The following is a 6422-nucleotide window of genomic DNA, read 5'->3' as shown; positions in this document are numbered from 1 at the left end:
CCACTAGAGGGAATTGAAAAGTACAAGAAAAATATTAGAAAAAAATTTATTTGAAAAAAAAACTGCAAGCGAAGAAAAAATATGTGCAGCAAAAGAAATATGAAAATTTTGTCCTTGCTTGTGCATGTAAATCAAAGTAGTGCTTAAAGAAAGAGGGAATGTTTGGGGTGATTTGGCTTGAGGATGATTGAAGTTGGGTTGAAGAAAGTTATGCTTAAATTTGATTGTGTGATATGTTAAAGTGCTTAGGAAGGTTAGCCACTATTTTCTAAATATATCCTACCCATTTGTTAGCCCACATTTGTCACGACCCAAAATCCAACTAGTCGTGATCGCACCTAACCCAAACCGCTAGGTCAGCCAATTAATAATGATCCAATTCAAATGAGATTACTGAGAAAATAACTAAACATTAATACACTTCCCAAGGATTGGTAGTACAAATTATGAGCTTCTAAGATTTAGAGTTTACAAAGCTGGTATGAAATAAATACATCATGTATTTGAAATATACATGAACAGATTAATAATTCTAAAGTTTCCAAGAACAAGAGGCAACTATGACCGGAAGGCAGGTATATCTTCAGTGCCAGCTCCAGCCATACATAGCAACATCAGCATCCAGAATCTGCACACAAGGTGCAGAAGTGTAGTATGAGTACAACCAACTACATGTACTCAATAAGTAACAAACCTAACCTTAGGTTGAAAGTAGTGACGAGCTTGGACAAAGGTCAGAGTCCAACACCAATAGCCAACAACAACTCATAACAATATGATAATAATAGTACAATAAATAACTCAAAGGTATGATGCTCAGCTCGTTCACAATTACGGAAAATAGGCATGCTTTTCAAGTATAACAGTAAAACCCAAATCTTTCACCGAGATCACCAAAATATGAGTAAGTCATAAATTTGCGATTTTTTTCAAAAACTTTCAACAACAGATGTGAAGTTTCGTTATCAAATGGCATGAGGAAATACAACTCTATGCCTACATGTCAATTTATATATGAAGTCATGAATGTCACAATGTCGTACAGCATAAGGAAATGCATCTCAGTCTTCCCAATTATTCAGTACTCACAGTCACCCAGTCCTCACAAACACTCATTCTTCCCAGTCACTCAGCACTAGCTCTCGGCACTCGTGCTCGGCACTTGCGCTCAGTTGGTACCTGCACGCACTGCTTGTAAGTCAAACTCTGGAGGGGCGGATCCTACCCAAGCGCTAATAGAAGCCTATTATGGCATGAATCAATAAAACTCGTTGCGGCGTGGAGCCCAATCCTATAAACATCCTCACAATCAGGCTCTCGGCTACGCTCAGTCGTCAATCTCTCCAGTCTCTTGGCCTCACAAATATCATTTCGGTTGGGTCTAAACAATGATAATAAGATGTGAGACAAATGATATCAGAGACTGAGATATGATATGCAATGAATGAGTATGACTAAGTATGTAATTGCAATTTAAGCGGATAACTCAACAGCAGAAATGACCTCAGTTAGTAGCAACAGAATAAGCATATAGCCTAAACTGGGTTTCAATTATCGTTCACACCTAAATTACTCTAGCACGTAGAAATCTTGTGGATAGAAACAAAATTAGGTCACTACACAGTACCACAGAATCAACCTAATCATAATTCACACGGTGCACGCCCACACGCCCGTCACCTAGCATGTGTGTCACCTCAACACCAAACAAATAACACGTATATTCAGGCTTTCATACCCTTAGCACCAAGTTTAGAAGTGTTACTTACCTCGAACAAGCCAAATCCAATACAGAGTAAGCCAAACAATACTCTAGAATGCCATCCCGCGCGTACCGACCTACGAACGGCTCAAAACTAGCCAAAAGAAACTTAAATACATCCAATAATGCCTAAGGAAACTATTCCAAATGATAAAGGTCGAGTCTTTAATCAAAACCCCACAGTCAACCAAAAAGTCAAATTCGGACCCGCACCTCGGAACGGGACGAAACTCATAAAATCCGACAACCCATAAAGTTACGAGTCCAACCATACTTGTTTCACTCAAATCTGGCTCTGAATCGATGTTCAAAACTCGATTTATTCATTTTATGAAATTATAAACAAAACCTCCAATTTCTCTTTCAAAATAAATAATCAAATGCCACAAAACGAAGATATATTTATGAAATATAATCAAAAGTGAGTCAAGAATGCTTACCACAATTCATGTGGTGGAATTCCTCTCCAAAGTCGCCCAAATCGAGTTCCAAACCCCAAAAATGCAAATAAACGACCAACCCTCGAATTATAGCTTCTTCCCAGCACTTTTTGCACCTCTGACACATTAGCCGCTTTTGTGGCGTCACTTTTGTGACCAAAATTACGCTTCTATGGAGAAGCAGTGGAGGCCCACTTTTCGCACATGGGGAACAAGCTCCGCTTCTGCGCAAATGCAAGTGCGAATTCAAATTACACTTCTGCGCTGCCATTCGCTTCTGCGTCCAAACTCACCGCATCTGCACCTTTGCAGATGCGAAGAAACCTCTGCATTTGCGGGCTCTTGCTCCCAGCAGAACTCTCTGGTTCTGTGATTCCATTGCCGCTTTTTCGGCTTCGCACCTGCACCCATAGCTCCGCATGTGCAGTCACACCACAACCCTTGCCAAACCAGCCTTAACAAAAATGATCCAAAACGATCCGAACCTCGTCTGAAACTCATCTAAGCCCCTTGGGACCCCTTCCGAATATACCAACAAGTCCTAAAATTTAATAAGGACCTACTTGAGGCCTCAAATAACACATAACAACATCGAAACGACGAATCGCATCTCTAATCAAACTTAATGAACTTCGAATATTTCAACTTTCAAAACTCGTGCAGAACCTTATCAAATCAACTCGAAATGAACTCAAATTTTGTACACAATTCCCAAATGGCATAACGAAGCTATTCAACTTCCTGGAACCATAATCTGAACCCGATATCATCAAAGTCGATTCCCGGTCAACCTTATAAACATTCCAAACCTTCAATTTTTTTCAACTTTCGCCAATTGGTGCTGAAACCTTCTAGAAATAACCAAATGCAAATTTGGGTATATGCCCAAGTCCAAAATCACCATACAGACGTAATGGAACCATCAGAACTCCATTTCACGGTCAAATACACAAAAGTCAAACTTGGTCAACTCTTCCAACGTAAAGCTCCAACAATGAAATTCATTATTCTAAACTAATTCTGAATCACCCGAAAACCGAAACCGATGATGAACACAAGTCGTAATACGGAGATACTCATGCCCTCAAAACCATTGAGCGAAGTGCAAATGATCAAAACAACCAGTCGGATCATTACATTCTCCCCCACCTAAACATACTTTCATCCTTGAACGTGCCCAAAGTCGTTCCAATGCCATAAAGTCATTGTGCAGCCATACCGTGCACATACCCAGGGGTGATCCCATGTCACCCTAGTTCATACATGTCTGACAACATAACATAACTAAAGATCCTTAATTCAACCTTAGTCTATAAATCTTGCAACCAAATTTTTAACATCTGGAGTTCCTTACAAGACTCGAATCTCGCATCTATACACCGTATAAGTCTGAACAAGCTGTATAAACTCATATCCATAACCAAATGTGTAATCGCATAATACACTACATAGTCGCAAAAACAATAGCCAATTTCTAAGTCGATCAATGACATTATCCTTCCAATTATACCGCAATGAAATCTGATAGCAACCATTCTCGATCTAACCACTTCATCTCATCAAATACAGCCACTCTACTGACATGTCACAACAATACGACCTTAAGCCACAAACCGTGCAATCCGTGTACCAATACGTAACAATTTAAATGCACCCAAAAATTGGAAATGACTCAAACGAGAGAACCGTCCGCAAGCTCAATAAGCACCACCACAACCGCAATGGTACAAAACCATCATACATAGTAGAACCAAGAGACACGAATCTAACACAAAGGATTATATTGCATCATAACCCCGTTCAATACGTGACCCATCAAACCACCGATCCATATGAAATTCCATGAGCCCCAACGCTCAAAATGAATAATCACACTCAATTTCGACATCGTTCATGAATTCCATGACAATAACCATGGAGAGGCGAATAACACAATACACCACAGCCTGAAAAGACCATAGCCAAGGCGCAGTCAACCTTTCAACACCCTAATAACCATGTTGCTTGAATTCCGCTACAAGGCCCAAATAGAACCGCATCATTTGTGCATATTAGAACCAATTCACAGCCCCTCATAGCATATAAAAGTAACACATATAACATATCAGAACACGAACTAGCTCAACTCTTAAACGAATGACACACTTTTTGGTAATAATGGTGCTGAGTCAACAAATCTGACCCGGTGTAGAATACACATCCTCATTGGCCTAACAATGGGCCCCTGAATCAACTTCGATCATCCCTAAATGGATAAATGGCCCTCCAAAAGTCCACAATGACCAAACCATAGCACGTATTACCATCTAGCTAACTTTGGCAACATCTTCACAATCTGCAACCCCGAAACAATCTGCTTATGAGAACTCCTAGTCTCCAAATCCATAGAAAACATGAATCACCATAGCCGACCCCAACTCCACCACTCGAATGACTAACACCTCTCTCATACATAATCATACTACGAGGAATACTTCTAAAATTCTTCCACGCCATATAGCAAAATTTAAACATCATCAATCAATCAACCAGGCGAGTACTGCAATATCAATGATTCATCCGCAAGTCAAAACTCAATGCGCCTTCTGAAATGTACACTCTTCTCAGGTAATGCCAACTAGTGCCAACATCTGAAATCGCCTGTGCTGCATAAACTCATGACCTTCCTTTTGAAACCGAATCGTATAGTTGCACATGCAAATCCCAATCTCACACCACGTGCCGCCTCTATTAGGCCAACATAGGAAAATACGAGAACCTCATTATCACTTTGAGTCACAAGCAAACTACATACTCATTTATCCAGGAACCTTTCACATGATCCCATCGAGTAGAAAATCACAATACACAACATGTTCCTCACAACGGTAGGAAATAACCATCTCAAACCGTGGTAGAAATCATTGAGAACACTTTGAAATCCATTTGCACATAACATAGCTATCATAACTGAATACCTCTAACTCAACCAAGCCACACAGGTCGCCAAATCCAAGAGTATTGCCACAAAACACCCATAAAGCCTCACCTCATCATAAGAACCAAAAGAACCGAGCATACCATTACCATATTGATCCAACCATGCTACCAAGTTGTTCTATTTCCTCTGAGTTCCTTCCGAATTACCCTCAAAACAACACCTCTCCTTGCCAGAACACCACGATCCTTACCCAAAGCTCACCACAAGAGATCCTAGCATAAAATGACACCGCCCTAAGGCCTATAAGCCATTGTATTCCCTCTTAAGCACCCCAAAAGACCACAACCGAGACACCTACTCTGAAAAGACCTTCTATGAATCTAAAGTTTCCTTTAACTTCTTGATACTGAAATATAGAATCCATAATCATAGAGAAATATCGTGAGTCACAACACCATCCAATGTAAATCTCATATTCTAGCCATATACAAATCTGAAAAATTCTCAATTGCTACATATAAATCTTGAATCCATTATAACCTTCTCGAGAGTGATCCACTTTGCTCAAATCTCAATTGCACTGCCCAAACAGGCCGAACGACATGTGCCCCATTAGTACGACAACACCCAAAGAATTAACCCCGCCTTAATGCAACCGAGCAAATTCCTACTCCATGCGCACTACATCCTTCACGAATCACACTCAATTATTCCATCATATACCCTTAATGTGGATACAACATGTATCCAGAAATTTCCTTGTTTAAGTCATCCTCAAAACCAACCTCTACAAGTAATAACCGACCCACAAGTAGGCCTCAGACCGAAACTAATATTTAACACATAATCATGCAATCAAATTGTTCATAGCAGGCTCCCCCACTTGGCTCTAAGTCATAGATCAAAATAATCGATAACTCACAATAGCCATACTATATTACTACCATAATCCCGCAGTGAGATTCAACTATATTCTTCGCAAGCTCCTGCAATAGAACCCATAAAATTCCTCAATCACCTGCTAAGCTCGCATTCATCCTCGTGACGGTCAAGCCAACTATCTCAATCCATCCAAACTCAAAGCGCAACACCTATGATCCACTAGGAGAAAAGAAGCCCTCCACACAACATCATAAGGATCACACATCCGTATATTACCCCGCAGGTGATAATCCACCTGCTTAGCCTCAAACTGACATCTTTTTATACCCTTTCGAAGCCACAATTACTACGCAATCACTTAATTTTTCTGAGTCTGAACTTATCAACAAGACTTGAGAACCAACTTCGCTCCACAAAT

The sequence above is a fragment of the Nicotiana attenuata genome, unplaced genomic scaffold (assembly GCF_001879085.1).
Source record: "Nicotiana attenuata strain UT unplaced genomic scaffold, NIATTr2, whole genome shotgun sequence".
Lineage (NCBI taxonomy): Eukaryota > Viridiplantae > Streptophyta > Magnoliopsida > Solanales > Solanaceae > Nicotiana > Nicotiana attenuata.
The sequence above is the reverse complement of the archived record's forward strand: the minus strand, read 5'-3'. Positions refer to the sequence as shown.